The following is a 17,765-nucleotide window of genomic DNA, read 5'->3' on the forward strand; positions in this document are numbered from 1 at the left end:
ATAAAAGTAGAGAGAATAACCTATTGAATGCCCCTGTACCCAGAAGGCAGCCTCAACAACAGCCAAGTTGTGGCCCACCTGTGTCCACCTCCACCCCTCCCTTATTGATTTATTTTGTGTAAAGCGAATCCCAGACATCGTGTAAACCTGTAAATACTCCAGCATGATTTTCTAATAGATTAGGACTTTTAAAAAGAAAAAAACCTGCTGCGGCCGGGTGCGGGGCTCACGCTCATGCCTGTAATCCCAGCACTTTGGGAGGCCGAGGCAGGCAGATCACCTGAGGTCGGGAGTTCGAGACCAACCCGACCAACATGAAGAAACCCCGTCTCTACTAAAAATACAAAATTAGCCTGGCGTGGTGGTACGTGCCTGTAATCCCAGCTACTCAGGAGGCTGAGGCAGGAGGATCGCTTGAACCTGGGAGGCGGAGGTTGTAGTGAGCCGAGATAGCGCCATTGCACTCCAGCCTGGGCAATAAGAGCGAAACTCCGTCTCAAAAAACAAAGACAAAACAAACAAACAAAACAACCTGCTGTGATTTGCTCACACCTAATAAAATAAGCAGTAATTCCCAGATGTCATGAAAAGCCTAGTCCATGTTCAGATTTTTCTGATTGTTCCTAAAACATCCTGCTTTCCTCCCTTGCACCAAAGCTTTGCTGGCCCCTGATGCTTGCCCATTAAGGGTTCCTAGCTGGTTCCAACATTAGGTGCGCAATAGGGGCAAGGCCATGTTCTACGGGGTGGGGGTGGAAGCTGCCGCTTTCTTGCTCAACCAACAGGCAACAAAAGCCTGTCCGGTACCATCCTGGGGGTCAGGACACCCCTAAAACCAGGTCCTAACCCACCTATATTAGAGCCAAATGTGAATCTCTGACACCTGGGCCGTAGGGAACCCTCAAAGGGTTTGGAGTAGGGGAGTGGGGGTAAGACAGTGTTCTTGGAGTGAGAAAGGTGGGCCACCTAGGGGTTATTTCTGGAATAACAATAGGTGGCATTTATCCAGGGCTGCCAGGGTGCTGGGCGCTGTCCCAACCACTTAATTTATTTTAACTTGCTTAACCTTCAAAGCCAGTTTGAGGTCAGTACTCTTTTTGGAGAGATGGGTACGGAGTTCTGGAGAGGTTAAGCACCACTACAGAGCCGGGATTTTAAGCACGCGGTCAGGGAGTTGGGCAAGTGTGGCCTGCAGATCCTGTTTCCTTACCCGCGCCGTTTCTCCTCCCTGCACAGCCGCCACGTGTCCGAAGCACAGTAGCTACCAGCAATGCTTGGATCCGCGCAGGGCGCGGCTCTGCGTCCCCCCCGGCGCTGCTTCCGCCCCGCGGCCGCCCTGCCTGCTCCCAGGGCAGCGCCTGCGATAACGCGCACCTGTGGCCAAGGGCCAGGTGCGCGCGCCCGGAGGAGTGCGGCTCCGCGCACGGCGGCCCCTCCTACCAGGTGAGCTGGGGGCAGGGTCTTGCTGTTGTGAGGCGGTCGTTCCATCATGGGGGTCAGGGACCCCCAAAACATGCCAGGGATGGGCGCCCAATCCGGGACACCTATATTCAATTGTGCGGATGGCACATTGTGGGTTCACAATGTGTTGACCTGCTTTATTACTGATGATTCCAATACTGCTACTAATTACTAAGGTCATTACCTGTGTGCTAAGTGCTTAATAATATTATTATTGGCTGGGTGCGGTGACTCACGCCTGTAATCCCAGCACTTTGGGAGGCCGAGGCCGGCGGATCACCTGAGGTCAGGAGTTTGAGACCAGCCTGGCCAACATGGTGAAACTCCGTCTCTACTAAAAATACAAAAATTAGCTGCATATTGTGGCCCACGGCTGTAATCCCAGCTACTTGGAAGGTTGAGGCAGGAGAATCGCTTGAGCCCGGGAGGAGGAAGCTGCAGTGAGCCGAGATGGCTCCACCGTACTCCAACCTGGGCAACAGAGCCAGACTCTGTCTCAAAAAACATATGTATTATTATTATTACTGTTAGCACTATTGACTTTTTAAAATATTAGCCATTATTTATTGAGTGCATGGCCCCCACTACACACTTTGGCAATGTAATAGTAGTAATAATAACAATAATCAAAACAGCTCATTTTATTTATTATTAATGGGTACAAGACTCTGTCCTACATGTTTTAGTATTGTGGTCAGTGCTATTTTCTATTTTTTTATTTTTTATTTTTATTTATTTTTATTCATTTATTTATGTATTTTATTATTATTATTATTATTATTTGAGATAGGGTCTTGCTCTGTTGCTGGGGCTAGAGTGCAGGGGCGTCATCTTAGCTCACTGCAGCCTCAAACTCCCTGGCTCAAATGATCCTCCCCTTCAGCCACCTGAGTAGCTGGGACTTCAGTTGCGTGCCACCATGCCTGGCTAATTTTTAAATTTTTTGTAGAGATGAGGCCTCACTGTATTGCCTAGGCTGGTCTCAAACTCCTGACCTCAAGGTATCCTTCTGCCTCAGCCTCGCAAAGTACTAGGATTACAGGCGTCAGTCACCACACCCAAACCGTTTGTATTATTTTGATGGCCAACATTTGAATAGTGATCACACATCAGGTCCCATACTACTACTACTAATAATTAAAATGTGGGCTGGGAGCGGTGGTTCACGCCTGTAATCCCAACACTTTGGGAGGCTGAGGCAGGTGGATCACCTGAGGCTGGGAGTTCGAGACCAGCCTGGCCAACATGGTGAGACCCTGTCTCTACAAAAATACAAAAATTAGCAGGGCATGGTGGCAGATGCTGTAATCCCAGCTACTCGGGAGGCTGAGGCAGGAGAATTGCTTGAACCTGGGAGGCAGAGGTTTCTGTGAGCTGTTGTACTCCAGCCTGGGTGATAAGAGTGAGACTCCATCAAAAAATAAAAATAAAAATAAAATAAAAAATAAAATGTGGCCAGGCATGGTAGCTCACGCCAATAATCCCAGAACTTTGGGAAGCCAAGGTGGGTGGATCACCTGAGGTCAGGAGTTCTAGACCAACCTGGCCAACATGGTGAAACCCGTCTCTACTAAAATACAAAAATTAGCTGGGTGTGGTGGTGTAGCAGGACTAGCTGCAGACAAAACCCCTCAGACACCGACCAAAAGAAGGAAGGGCTTTATTCCTTTATCCCAAGGTGGGTGGATCACCCGAGGTCAGGAGTTCTAGACCAACCTGGCCAACATGGTGAAACCCGTCTCTACTAAAATACAAAAATTAGCTGGGTGTGGTGGTGTAGCAGGACTAGCTGCAGACAAAATCCCTCAGACACCGACCAAAAGAAGGAAGGGCTTTATTCAGCCAGGAGCATTGGCAAGACTCACGTCTCAAAAACCAAACTCCCTGAGTGAGCAATTCCTGTCCCTTTTAAGGGCTCACAGCTCTAAGGGGGTCTGCGTGAGAGGGTCGTGACTGATTGAGCAAGCAGTGGGTACGTGACTGGAGGCTGCATGCACTGGTAAGAATGAAACAGAACAGGAACAGGGATTTTCACAGTGCTTTTCTATACAATGTCTGTAATCTATAGATAACATAACCGATTAGGTCGAGGTCAATCTTTAACTGCCAGGCCCAGGGTGTGGCACTGGGCTGTCTGCCTGTGGATTCCATTTCTGCCTTTTAGTTTTTACTTCTTCTTTCTTTGGAAGCAGAAGTTGGGCATAAGACAGCATGAGTGGTGGTCTCCTCCCTTAGTGGCAGGCGCCTGTAATCCCAGCTACTCGGGGGCTTGAGGCAGGAGAATTGCTTGAACCCAGGAGGCAGAGGTTGCAGTGAGCCGAGATTGCGCCATTGCACTCCAGCCTGGGGGACAAGAAGGAGACTTCGTCTCAAAAAAAAAAAAAATTAAAATGTATTGGGGCCTGGGCACAGTGACTCACACTTGTAATCCCAGCACTGTGGGAGGCCAAGGTGGATGGATCATTTGAGGTCAGGAGTTGGAGACCAGCCTAGGCAACATGTCGAAACCCTGTCTCTACTGAAAAATACAAAATTAAGCCGGGCATGGTGGCACATGCCTGTAGTCTCAGCTACTTGGGAGGCTGAGGCACAAGAATCGCTTGAACCTGGGAGGCAGAGGTTGTAGTGAGCTGAGATAACACCACTGCACTCCAGCCTGGGTGACAGAGCAAGACTGCATCTCAAAAAGTAAACAAATAAAATACAATACAATGTGTTGGATATTTACTTTGTGTTCATACCTGGGCTAAGCATTTTATGAATAGTAATAATAATAATGGCTAATATATGAAGAGTTTGGGCATTTACAATGTGCCTTGTGTAAGCATATTAAAATAATGGTGATATTGGCCGGGCGCGGTGGCTCAAGCCTGTAATCCCAGCACTTTGGGAGGCCGAGACGGGCGGATCACGAGGTCAGGAGATCGAGACCATCCTGGCTAACACAATGAAACCCCGTCTCCACTAAAAATACAAAAAAATTAGCCGGGCGTGGTGGCGGCGCCTGTAGTCCCAGCTACTCGGGAGGCTGAGGCAGGAGAATGGCGGGAACCCGGGAGGCGGAGCTTGCAGTGAGCCGAGATCGCGCCACTGCACTCCAGCCTGGGCGACAGAGCGAGACTCCGCCTCAAAAAAAAAAAAAAAAATAAATAAATAAATAAATAAAATAAAATAATGGTGATATTAACAATAATGGCTAGTATGTACCAGGCATTTGCTGCGTTCCTGTGCTAACCACTCAATGATCTATAATGATAACCATTGTGAACATATTTTGGTCCTTTGCTGCGTGTGTAATCCTGTCATCAGGATCAAAGGTAATATTTTCTGAGTGCATATTATGCCCTGAGCACTGGGCCAGCATGTTATTAATAAAGGTATCAGATATATGTCAAGAACTTGGTTACTGTAGGCTAGCGGGGTGGTGAGAGCCTCAGGCGTATGACCGCACTGACCTTCAAACAGCCTTTGATTGCCCCCAATGTGCAGAGGGGTAAACTGAGGCTACAAGATGCACAGAGATCTCAAGGGACAGAGCTAGGTCTGGACTCCAGGTCTCTCTGATCCCAAAACTGTGCTGCTAACCACTAGGCTGTGCTTTCCACTAAGAGAAAACAGGTGTCACAAGTTTGCTGCCCTCTGGGTAAGGCAGTAGCCTGTCATGACGGTCAGACCCCAGTTGTTGACTCTGGGCATGGCATTCATGCCCATCCCATGCTGAGCCAGCCCCTGAGCCTCTGCTCTTCTGGGTCAGCTGCCAGGCCAGCCTCGGGCCTCCACGAGGCCCTGCTTGGGTCCACCTGGGCTGGGCTGGGCAGGGCAAGCTGATCTGGCCTCTCTCCCCAGGTGGGGGACCTGGTCTGGCTGAACCGATGCACCCGCTGCCGCTGCAGCTGTGACGGAACAGGGCATTTCTGCTGCAGCCCGGCGTGCTGCCCCACTGGGGAGATCTGTGGTCTGCAGGGCAGCCAGCTGGATTGCCAGAGCCCCCTGGGCACCTGCGTGGCCACTGGAGACCCTCATTACTTCACCTTCAATGGGGCCATAGCCCACTTCCAGGGCACCTGCACCTACCACCTGGCCCATGCCATCCATCCATTCATCCATCTATCATCCATCTACTTATCCATCCTTCCATCCATTCATCCATCCATCCATCCATCCACTCATCCATCCATCCATCCATCCATCCATCCATCCATCCATCTACTCATCCATCCTTCCATCCATTCATCCATTCATCCATCCATCCATCCATCCATCCATCCATCCGTCTATCCATCCATCCATACACTCATCCATCCTTTCATCCATCCACTCATCCATCCATCCACCCATCCACTCATCCATCCATCCATCCATCCACTCATCCATCCTTTCATCCATCCACTTATCCATCCATCCATCCATCCATCCATTCATCCATCCATCCACTCATCCATCCTTCCATCCATCCACTCATCCATCGATCCATCCATCCATCCACTCATCCATCCTTCCATCCATCCACTCATCCATCCTTCCATCTCCATCCATCCATCCATCCATCCATCCATCCATCCATCCATCCATCCACTCATCCATCCATCCATCCATCCACTCATCCATCCTTCCATCCATCCATTCACAAAATTTTTCTGAGTATCTACTTTGTAGCAGGCCCTGTTCTAGGCCCTGGAGACACAGCAGAGAACAAAAGAGACAGGTGTCTTCTCTCCTAGAGTGCACATTATAATAGTGAGAGACAGTAAAAAATAAATACATAATATTTCAGATGGTGATGAATTCTAGAAAAATAAAGCTGGAAAGGAGAACCAGGAGTGCATGTGCGTATGGGGTGGGAGTCATAATTTTTAAACAGAGTGAGCGGGAAAGGCCTCATTGAGGAGGTGACTTTGGAGCAGAGACTTGCTGGAGGGAAGGAGAAGCCTTATGAGCAATGAGGGAAGAGCCCTGCAGGCTCAGGGAACCTTAGGTGCAAAGTCCAGATGCAGAAATGTCCTTAGCCTTATTAAGAAAGAACAGGATAATCCCAGCAGTTTAGGAGGCCAAAGTGGATCACTTGAGGCCAGAAGTTCAAGGCTAGCCTGGGCAACATAGTGAGACCCCCGTCGCTACTAAAAATTAAAAATTAAAAATTTAGCCGGGCATGGTGGCACGTGCTTGTAGTCCCACCTACTCGGGAGGTTGACATGGGAGGATCACTTGAGCCCAGGAGTTGGAGGCTGCAGTGAGCCATGGTGGTGCCACTGCACTTCAGCCTGGGGGACAGAGTGAGGCTCTGTCTATAAAATAAAATAAAATACAATTTTAAAAAAGAAAGAAAGAGACTGGGCATGGTGGCTCACGCCTGTAATCCAAGTACTTTGGGAGGCTGAGGCAGTCAGATCACGAGGTCAAGAGATTGAGAGCATCCTGGCCAATATGGTGAAACCCCGTCTCTACTAAAAATACAAAAATTAGATGGGAGTGGTGGCACACATGTAGTTTCAGCTACTCAGGAGGCTGAGACAGGAGAATCGCTTGAACCTGGGAGGTAGAAGTTGCAGTGAGCTGAGATCACATTATTGCACTCCAGCCTGGGTAATGGAGCAAGACAGAAAGAAAGAAAAAAGGAAGGGGGAAGGGGAGGGGAGGAAAGGGGGAGGGGAGGGGGGGGAGGGGAGGGGAGGGAAGGGAAGGGAAGGGAAGGGAAGGGGAGGGGAGGGGAGGGGAGGGAAGGGAAAGGAAGGGAAGCCAGTGGCGAGTGTGGCTGGAGTGGAGTAAACCCAGGCACCCAGGGAGAGTAGGGTGAGGTTGGAGCGTTAATGGGGACAGATCCTGCAGGGCCTTGTGGGTCACTGTAAGGACTTTGGCTTTCACTCAGAATGGGTTGGGAGTTCCAGGGATTTCGGGTAGGGCTCTGAGCCCAGGAGAGCCCTGATCTGACTCAGGTGTTAGCAGATCCCTCTGGCTTCATGCAGGGGACGGATGGCCGAGGACCTGGGGGGAGCAGGTAGACGAGAGGAGGCTGACATGATTGTTCAGGCGGAACATGGCAGTGGTTGGAATCAGGAAGAGGGCAGTAGAGGGAGTGAGAAATGGTTAGATTCTGGAAATATTTTGAAATGATCAGCTGTGGGGTGAGAGAAAGGGCAGGTTCCAACTCCGTGTCCTGGACAGAGCTGCCTCTGCCTGAGATGGAGAAGGTGGGAGAAGAGGCTTGGGGTAAGATCAGGAGTTCAGAGTTGAACGTGGGGAGTTCGAGGTGCCTCTTTTCTCCCAGAGCTGGGGCGCGGCAGGATGCGGATGCCTGGAATTCTAGGACGGGTGAGGGCTGGAGGTAGACATTTGGGAGCTGTCAGAATACCGCTGGGGTTTACAGCCCGGCAGGTGGATGAGAAAACTAAGGGAGGGGAAAGGAAGGGGAAGGGGCTAAGGTGAGCTCGGCAGTGTGAGGTGTGAGGTCCTTGGTGGCGTGGAGCAGACAGCTGGGCTCGGAGATTCGTACACCTTACCTGCCATGGAGTCATGAGGAGCATGTGGACGGCACTAGGGGGTGGAAGGTGGTGGGGGAGGTGGATCCTGAGCTTTTCCCCTGCACTGCAGGTGGACGGCCAGGCAGTGAGCCTCCCGGTGCGGCTGGGCCCTGTGGCCCACGTGTGGCGGGAGCAGGGCCTGGTGCTCCTGCAGGTGGGCACCCAGCTCCAGGTGCAGTTCAACGGCCACAATACGCTGTTGGTGCGCGTGGGGCCTGAGTTCCGGGGCCACCTCTGTGGCCTCTGTGGCAACTTCAATGGCAACCCCAGTGCTGACAAGGTGCTGCCCAGCAGGGTGCCCGCCCTCAGTGTGCCGTCTTTGGCAACACCTGGTGGACCCAGGACAGCCGGCCTGGGTGAGTGGCTGCCTGGGACCAGGAAGGGCCCGGGTTGGGAGAAATCCAGGACTCGGGGAAAGCAGTGGGCAGACAGGCAGCCTTCGAGGAAAGACAGGTGGAAGAAGAGGGTGCGAACTGCACACACGGCTCTCTGTAGAATCAGGAACAATGATTATACCCATTCACGGATGGGGAAGACTGAGGCATGGAAGGGAGAAGCATCTGTCTAAGTTCCCACAATAAGAAATGATGGAACAGGCTGGGCATGGTGGTTCTTATCTGTCATCCCAGCATTTTGGGAGGCCAAGGCAGGAGGATCACTTGAGCTAAGGAGTTTGAGACCAGTCTGGGCAACATACCAAGATCTCGTCTCTACTTAAAAAAAAAAATAGCTAGGCCTGGTGGTGGTGCACACTTGTAGTCTCAGCTACTCTGGAGGCTGAGGCCGGAGGATCGCTTGAGTTCAGGAGTTCGAGGTTGCAGTGAGCCGTGCTGGCACCACTGCACTCCATCCTGGGTGACAGAACGAGACCCTGTCACAAAAAGAGGGGAAAAAAAATGGTGGAACAGGGATTTGAGCCCGGGCATCCTGGCTTCAGGGTCCCTGATCCTAAATACTCCACTCCCCCACCTCTCACAGGGGAGACAGGAAGCACTCCCCGCCACAGAGACCTTATTTATTTATTTATTTATTTTTATTTGAGTCCTGCTCTGTCGCCCAGGCTGGAGCGCAGTGACACGATCTCGGCTCACCGCATTCTCTGCTTCTCAGATTCAAACAATTCTCATGCCTTAGCCTCCCGAGTAGCTACGATTACAGGCACATGCCACCACACCCGGCTAATATTTATATTTTTAGTCGAGACAAGGTTTCACCATGTTGGCCAGGCTGGTCTTGAACTCCTGACCTCATGTGGTCCACCCACCTGGGCCTCCCAGAGTGTTGGGATTACAGGCATGAGTCCCTTTGCCAGCCTCCCTTCACTGAGACCTTAGTCCTGCAAAGTCCAATGCACCAATCACACGTGCTGTTTAAATTTATGTGTAAAATAAATTAAATATCTTCCGTCACACTACCTATATTTCAAATACTCAGTAGCCTCTGGTTGCTAGTGACTGTGGTATTGGATGGCACAGATTTGGGAATTCGTCCAAGTAGCAGAGCTGGGATCTGAAGCTAACAAAGTTGGTTCCGGGATCCATGATCTAACTAATAACTATCCTGGCCGGGTGAGGTGGCTCACACCTGTAATCCCAGCAATTTGGGAGGCTGAGGTGAGTGGGTCACCTGAAGTCAGGAGTTCGAGACCAGGCTGGCCAACATATCAAAACCCCCTCTCTACTAAAAATACAAAAATTAGCCGGCCACGGTGGTAGACACCTGTAATCCTAGCTACTTGGAAGGCTGAGGTAGGAGAATCGCTTGAACCCGGGAGGTAGAGGTTGCCATGAGCCGAGATCGTGCCACTGCACTCCAGCCTGGGTGACAGAGCGAGACTCCATCACAAAAAAAAAAACAAAAAAGAAATTAATGACTCCCTCATGTTGAGTGACTGTATGAAAATCTTTTGTCACTACGGAGTTGAGGTTTTTAAACGTGTCTAAAACTGCATCAGGAGCTGTCAGCAGCTGGGAGGGAGAGCCTGGCTAGGGCAGAGGCGGAGGACTGGTCGAAGGTGGCCAGGCAGGAGGCAGGAGGAGGAAGAGGCTTGGAGGTGGCGGTGCTGAGTCCTGTGATCCCTCAGCTGCGGGCGGGACCCTGGCGGCGCTGAGCCCTGCCAGGACAGGCCCCGAGGGGAGCAGCTCTACAGCGTTCTGACAAACCGCTCCGGGCCCTTGGCCAAGTGCCACGGGTACGAGGGCCCCGTGTCCTACACGCAGGCGTGCGTCTTTGACCTCTGGCACAGGCAACAGCATGCTGTGCACCGCACTGGAGGCCTATGTCCAGCTCTGCGCCCAGCACCACGTCCGCCTGCCCTCGTGGCGAGCCAGCCTGGGAGGCAGTACGTGCTCCTTTGCTTTTGCTGCCCCCAGCTCCAACGAGGGCCTCCCCACTTGGCTAGCTAGGATGTCCCCTTCCCCAGTGAATCAGAAACCCTCCTCCCCAGGGAGACCCCAGCCCTGCCTGGGATGTTAACCCAAGCTTCAAGCCAGACCAGGGCTCCCCTTGGGCCCTTCCTAATCCTACCTCTCACCTCCCCACACTGGATCCTGATTTGTCCGAGTTGCTCACTGTGTGCTACAAGTTTGAAGTGGACTGTGGGCGTGACATGCATAACAAACCACATGGTTAAAAGTTTCATCAAGAACAATCAGGAGGCCGAGGCAGGAGGATCGCTTGAGGCCAGGGGTTCAAGCCTGGCCAACATGGCGAAACCCCGTCTCTATAAAAAATTTAAAAATTTAGCCACAAGTGGTGGCACGTGCCTGTAGTCCCAGCTACTCAGGAGGCTGAGGTGGGAGGATCACTTGAGCCCAGGAAGTCAAGGTTGCAATGAGCCAAGATTGTGCCACTGCACTCTAGCCTGGGCAACAGAGACCCTACCTCAAAGAAAAACACAAACAGGCTAAAGAAATAAATGGTGGTGGCCTGAGGGCAGTTTTTTTTGGAGAAAGAGCTATTAGGACTCTGTCACTTTTTTTCTTTTTCTTTTTTTTTTTTTTTTTGAGATGGAGTCTCCCTCTGTCGCCCAGGCTGGAGTGCTGCGGCGCAATCTCGGCTCACTGAAACCTTCACCTCCTGGGTTCAAGCAATTATCTGCCTCAGCCTCCCGAGTAGCTGGGATTACAGGTGCCCGCCACCATGCCCAGCTAATTTTTGTATTTTTAGTAGACACAGGGTTTCACCATCTTGCCTGATCTGATTTGTCAGAAGGTAACAAGCCTGACCTTGTGATCCACGCGCCTCGGCCTCCCAAAGTGCTGGGATTACAGGCGTGAGCCACCGCGCCCAGCAGGACTCTGTTACCTTTAGAACAGGGCAGAGGGCCCCAGTCCTGAGCTTCAGAGGATCCACCCACTTTGGCCTCTGCTGGCTGCACCCCACTCCGTGGGCTTTAGAGTCCTCTGGGAAATGCCCCTGACTCCTGAAGTCTGGGCCCTGCATGGCCCTCCCCTTCTAGACCATGCTCCAGGAACGGGGATTCCCTGCCTAAGAGGCTCAGAGCTGCTTCCAGGGCCCACGCCGGCCTCGTCCCCACGTCCATCCTCACAAGAGTGGACCATGTGGCTGACGTGATACATTCTAGGCAGCATTGCAGGAAGCAGGTGTGGAGCAAGCTGGGCAGAGCGGTATAGGCTGGGTGTATGGGGATGCAGTGCCTCTTGCAGAGAAGGCCAGAGCTGGGGCTGCACAGAGAAGAGATGGGCCCAGGGCAGCCTCTCCTTGGATGCCAGATCCCATCCAGGAAAAGCTGGAAATTCTGATTTTGCACCTGACCACCAGGACACTAGGGAGGTTTATGCATCGAGGCGGGAGGATAGAACATATTCCATGTAATAGTGTGACAGCTTTATTTGTAATTTTAACATGAAGATGTATAAGGTGTGCGCCTCCATTTCTACTCTTGTCTGAGCCCCACAGGGTTGATGCACGTTGGGCCCACCTGGGGCTCAGTGGATGCTTTAGCTGGCCACGTGGTAACACGGTGAATCCTGTGGTGATGGGCCCAGGGGGCCAGGACTGAATCCCACTGTGCCATTTGCTAGCTGTGGACCTGGCCCTAGTGGCTTTACATCTCTGTGCCTCAGTTTCCCATCCGTAAAAGGGAAGTGAATGGGACCTACCTGTGTGTGAGGACTAAGAGGTGTGAATTGCCTAGGAGAAGGCATTTAGTAAGGGCATAAAAGCATGTAATCAATAAATAGCACAGATGAAGTGTGGTGGCTCATGCCTTTAATCCCAGCACTTTGGGAGGCTGAGGCAAGAGGATTGCTTGAGCCCAGGAGTTCAAGATCAGCCTAGGCAACATAGCAAGACCCTATCTCTATTTAAAATTTACATTTAAAATTAAAAATAATAGTCCATAAATAAAACATATAACTGCAAAGTCAAGTCAACTTTGTATCACTAGTGCCATGTCCCCACCCACAGCAGGCAGAGTAAAGACGCAGTCTTTAAAAGTCTGAGGCCAGGCATGGTGGTTCATGCCTATAATCCCAGCACTCTGGGAGGCTGAGGCAGGCGGATCACCTGAGGTCAGGAGTTCGAGACCAGCCTGACCAATATGATGAAACCCTGTCTCTACTAAAAATACAAAAATTAGCCAGGTGTGGTGGCATGAGCCTGTAATCCCAGCTACTCGGGAGGCTGAGACAGGAGAATCGCTTGAACCCAGGAGGCAGAGGTTGCAGTGAGCAGAGATCACACCATTGCACTCCAACCTGGGCAACAAGAGTGAAACTCCACCTTAAAAAAAAAAAAAAATCTGAACTCAGGAGCCAGGTGTGGTTCACGCCTGTAATCCCAGCACTTTAGGAGGCCGAGGCAGGCAGATTGCTTGAGCCCGGGAGTTTGAGACTAGCCTGGGCAACACAGTGAGACTCCACCCTACAAAAATAAAAATATTAGGCCGGGCGTGGTGACTCATGCCTGTAATCCCAGCACTTTAGAAGCCAAGGCAGGTGGATCACCTGAGGTCAGGAGTTGGAGACCAGCGTGGCCAACATGGTGCAACCCCCTCTCTACTAAAAATACAAAATTAGCCAGGTGTGGTGACCAGCGCCTGGGAGGCTGAGGCAGGAGAATCGCTTGAACCCGGGAGGTGGAGTTTGCAGCGAACTGAGATTGTGCCGTTGCCCTCCAGCCTGGGCTACAGAGCGAGACTCCATCTCAAAAAAAAAAAAAAAAAAAAAAAAAAAGAAGAAGGAGAAGGAGAAGGAGAAAGAAAAGAAAAGAAAAAGAAAAAAATTAGCTGGGCATGGTGGCACACACCTGTAGTCCCAACTACTCAGGAGGCTGAGGCTGTGCACTTCAGCCTGGGATACAGAGTGAGACTTTGTCTCCAGAAAAAAAAAAAAAAAAAAAAACGGTTAAGAAAAAAAGAAAAAGAAACAAGCTCAGGTCACATTCCTTCCGTCTCAAAGCCCTCCCACGGCTCCACCTCACTAAGAGTGAAACGGTGGCCTCTCTGCCCTTGTCCCCTCCCACCTGCCCCTCACTCACTCTGCAGCAGCCACAATGACCTCCTAGTGTCCTCCCGTACCCCAGGGAGGCTCCCACCTCAGGGCCTTTGCACAGGCTGTTTCCTCTGCCTTAAACACTCTTCCTGGAGGTCCTTATGTAACTGATCATTCTCATCCTTGAAGTCTCAGTGCAAATGTCACCTTCTCCAAGAAGCCCTCCCCGACCATACACATGAAAAGGCCACCACTCCTAGCCTCTCTCTACTGTAACCCTTCTCATTTTCTCTCCTTTGAAGTATCTGTCAGTCTCTTAAATCATCTTTTCTGTCAATCACTTCCTTGTTTATGATCTGTCTTCCTTTTGACAGAGTATGTATTCTTCAAAGGCAGGAACTTTGTTGAAAAATAGACAAAAATCCCTGGAAGAAAGACAACAAACAAATACAGAAGTAAATTTCTGATATGTCGAAAGGTAACAGCTAGTTCTGGAGAAGAAAAAAGCAGGAAAGGGGTGAGGGGCCAGTGAGGGTGTTACCCTTTAAGACAGGGAAACAGTCCAGGCACAGTGGCTCATGGCTATAATCCCAGAACTTGGGAAGCCCAGGCAGGAGGATCGCTTGAGCCCAGGAGTTCAAGACCAGCCTGGGCAACATAAAGAGATCCCGTCTCTACAAAAAATCACATAAATTAGCCAGGTGTGGTGATGCGTGCTTGTAATCCCAGCACGTTGGGAGGCTGAGGCAAGAGGATTGCTTGAACCCAGGAGTTCAAGACCAGCCTGGGCAACATAGTGAGATCCCATCTCTACAAAAAATCAAGTAAATTATCCAGGCGTGGTGGTGCATCTGTAGTCCCAAGTCGGGAGGCTGAGGTGAGAGAATCACTTGAGCCCATGATGCTGAAGTTGCAGTGAGCCGAGATCATGCCATTGCACTGTAGCTTGAGTGACAGGGCAAGACCCTGTCTCCAAAAAACAAGAAAAGAAAAGAAGCAGTGAAGTGTGGAGCAGAGATCAGAAGGAGAGACCGGGAACCATGTAGATACATGGGGAGGTTGTCCAGGCAGAGGAACAGAGGCCGGAAGGGTGCCTGGTGTGTTGGAGGAGTGGTGGGGAGATCCGGAGAGCTGGCGCAGAGTGAGCGGACGAGTGAAGGAGTGAGTGAGACAAGATGAGGAGAGGGGACAGAGGTTCATTTTGTGGGACTGCCCAGGCCTCGGTGGCGAGTTTGGATTTTCTCCAAGGGTACTAGGGAGCAATGGAAGGGTTTTGAGCAAGGGAGGGATAGGATCTGATGTGTGGTTTCAAAGGGCTCCTTGGGTGCCATGTGCAGAGTGGATCTCAGCAGTGGCAGGAGCAGGGGCCCAGGAAGGACACGTGTCTGGACGTGGTTGCCCGACGCAGCCTGGGTGTCTGCGTTCCAGGTGAACAGCTCCCAGGCTGGCCTGCCCCTGATCCTGGCTGGGGGGCACACTCTGGGCCTTCTCCACGCCCTTGGCCATCACAGTCCAGGTGGCACCCGGCCCCTCCATGACCTTTCACGAATCCCATGCCCTCTGGGTGGTAGTGCCTGAGACCTACACCAACACCCTCTGTGGCCTGGGCGGCGACTTCAGCATGGATACCCGGGATGACTTCAGCGGCTCTGACAGCATGTGGCTCTCTGATGCTAACAGCTTAACGGGGGATCCAGCCCCTCTGTGCCCACCAGACAAGGCAGCCCTATGCCAGGCCTTCTGTGGCTTGCTGGGCACCCAAGATGGGCCCTATAGGGCCTGAAGTAAGGACGTGGATCCCCAGGTCCATGTGGAGAACTGCATCCGTGACCTCTGTGCCAAGGGGGGGCTCAAGAGAGTCTCTGTGTGCCGTACTGGGGAGCTATACCCAGGAATGCCAGCAGGGCAGCCTTCCCATGCAGCCCTAGAGACACCCCATGGCCTGCGGTGAGTGGGTGTTCCAAGGAGGGTCTTTCTCAGCCTGATCTCCCCGGCTGGCCCAGTACCACCTCCAGGATGTCCTCCTAGGTCAACACCACCCAAAGTGAGCCACTGCATGCCTTGCTGGCCAACTGTTCCCCCGAAGAACCTACCTGCTTAAAACTCTGCAATAACAATGGCAGATGACACTGAGCGCTATTGCATCAGTCAGGATGGTCTGGGTTATGCTGAAATGACAAACTGACCTGAACATGACTCAGCATGACCAAGGGTGTTTCTTCATCACTATCTTCATCACCTTTGTCATCACCACTGTCACTATCATCATTACCATCACCATCACCACCATCACCATCACCATTATCATCACCACCATCACCATTACCACCATCAACATCATCATCACCATCATAACCATCACCATCACCACCATCACCATCACTACTATAATCACTACCACCACCATCGTTGTTACCACAACCACAACTATCATCACCACTACCATCATCACCACTATCATTACCATTACCATCACCACTATCATTACCACCGCCATCAACACCATCACATCACCAACATCACCAGTACTACCACCATCATCACCATTACTATCACCATCACCACCACCACCACCACCATTATCACCACCATGATCGCCCCGCCACCGTTATCACCACCATAATCGCCCCGCCACCGTTATCACCATCATGATCGCCCCACCACCGTTATCACCATCATGATCACACAATCACCATTATCACCACCATGATCACACTGCCACCGTTATCACCACCATGATCACACCACCATCATTATGCTACACCCTGATGATGCCTCCACCTTCCCTCCTTTGCCTTTATGACTTACTCTTGGCCCCCACAACCCTCTCTCTGCTCCCTTGGTCCTCTTCTGGTTGGAAATGCTCCAGAATAGTAATGCTTGCTCAATTATTTAACTCCTGTTTTCTTCCAGAGCTGGCCTGTCCTCCCCACAGCCATTACGAGCTCTGTGGCTCCTCCTGTCCTAGCTCTTGTGCCGAGCCTGCCCTGCCCAACAGCTGCCTGACACCATGCCAGGATGGCTGCCAGTGTGACCCAGGCTTTGTGCTCAGTGGCATGGACTGTGTGTCCCCCGTCCAGTGCGGCTGCTCCATGGGGAGCAGGTACCACCCGGCCCGGGAGGCCTTCTGGGCTAGGGAGCACTGTAAGAAATTCTGCCACCGTGAGGCTTCCACCCACACTATGCACTGCTCCCCATCCTCCTGTGGGTGGGGCAGAGATGCGGGACCCTCAGGGGCATCTTTAGGTGCCACCCACTCTCCCCTGGCATTTATCAAACAACCATGCACTCACACATCGCCTCCTTTGACCGGAAGACTGTTGAGTTTCCAGGCACTTGTGCTTCTGTTTTTACCAAGTCCTGTGGCTCCTCCAGCTCTTTGCCCCTTTTCTTTTTTTTTTTTTTTTTTTTTTTGAGACGGAGTCTCACGCTGTTGCCCAGGCTGGAGTGCAGTGGCGCGATCTCGGCTCACTGCAAGCTCCGCCTCCCGGGTTCCCGCCATTCTCCTGCCTCAGCCTCCTGAGTAGCTGGGACTACAGGCGCCCGCCACCGCGCCCGGCTAATTTTTTGTATTTTTAGTAGAGACGGGGTTTCACTGTGGTCTCGATCTCCTGACCTTGTGATCCGCCCGCCTCGGCCTCCCAAAGTGCTGGGATTACAGGCTTGAGCCACCGCGCCCGGCCCTTTGCCCCTTTTCAACTGGGGAAGGAGAACAACTCCAGCAGCCCCATTGTGTTCATTTCAAAGATGTAGGTTCATGGGACCCAGGTTTGCCTGAAGAGAGAGCCCTGACCTGATGAGGTAAGCACTCATTGGCATCTAGAGACTCTTGAACTGATTGAAGCTAAGAGAAATACATTGGCTCAAAACCAAGTAAAAATCATGTGATAGCCTAGTGAAAGTGTAGAGATTCTGGGTCCACAGAAGTTCTCTTATACCACTTTGGCTATTTTGGTTACAGAAAGCCTCATAAAAAGTAACTCAAACCAGCCACAGATTGTGTTTTACGATTTTTTAGATGAATTACATAACTGAAAATTCCAGAGGGTGATCAGGCATGGTTTGATCAGGGTGCTAACTCAGTTTCTCAGCATTTCTCTTGATCTATGGTTCTCTATAGCATTAACTTTGTCCTCAGGCTGGCTTTTCTTGTGATGGCAAAGTAACTGCCAATTTTCCAGTCCTTAAATGTGTATTCCCCATTGTCCAAAACCCAAATCTTTTCTTACCCTAAGTAAGCAACAAAAATTCCAATGCTTCACTTTAATTAAACCCCACTGAGCCAATCACTGTGGCCCAGAGGTTTTCTTAAGCCTATCTAATCCTCTCC

General features: G+C 51.4%; 1 long non-coding RNA gene across 1 annotated transcript; it reads right to left on the minus strand.

The window, feature by feature from the left end:
- Window positions 1–13,742: 13,742 nt before the first annotated feature.
- On the minus strand, window positions 13,743–16,384 carry LOC135968670 (uncharacterized). The gene is made up of 3 exons (XR_010583600.2): window positions 16,244–16,384; window positions 15,529–15,603; window positions 13,743–13,860 (listed from the first exon to the last, which is right to left on the minus strand). It is a non-coding gene; the product is annotated as an uncharacterized lncRNA (long non-coding RNA).
- Between the last annotated feature and the right edge of the window lie 1,381 nt (window positions 16,385–17,765).

Source organism: Macaca fascicularis, chromosome 19 (assembly GCF_037993035.2).
Source record: "Macaca fascicularis isolate 582-1 chromosome 19, T2T-MFA8v1.1".
Taxonomy (NCBI): domain Eukaryota; kingdom Metazoa; phylum Chordata; class Mammalia; order Primates; family Cercopithecidae; genus Macaca; species Macaca fascicularis.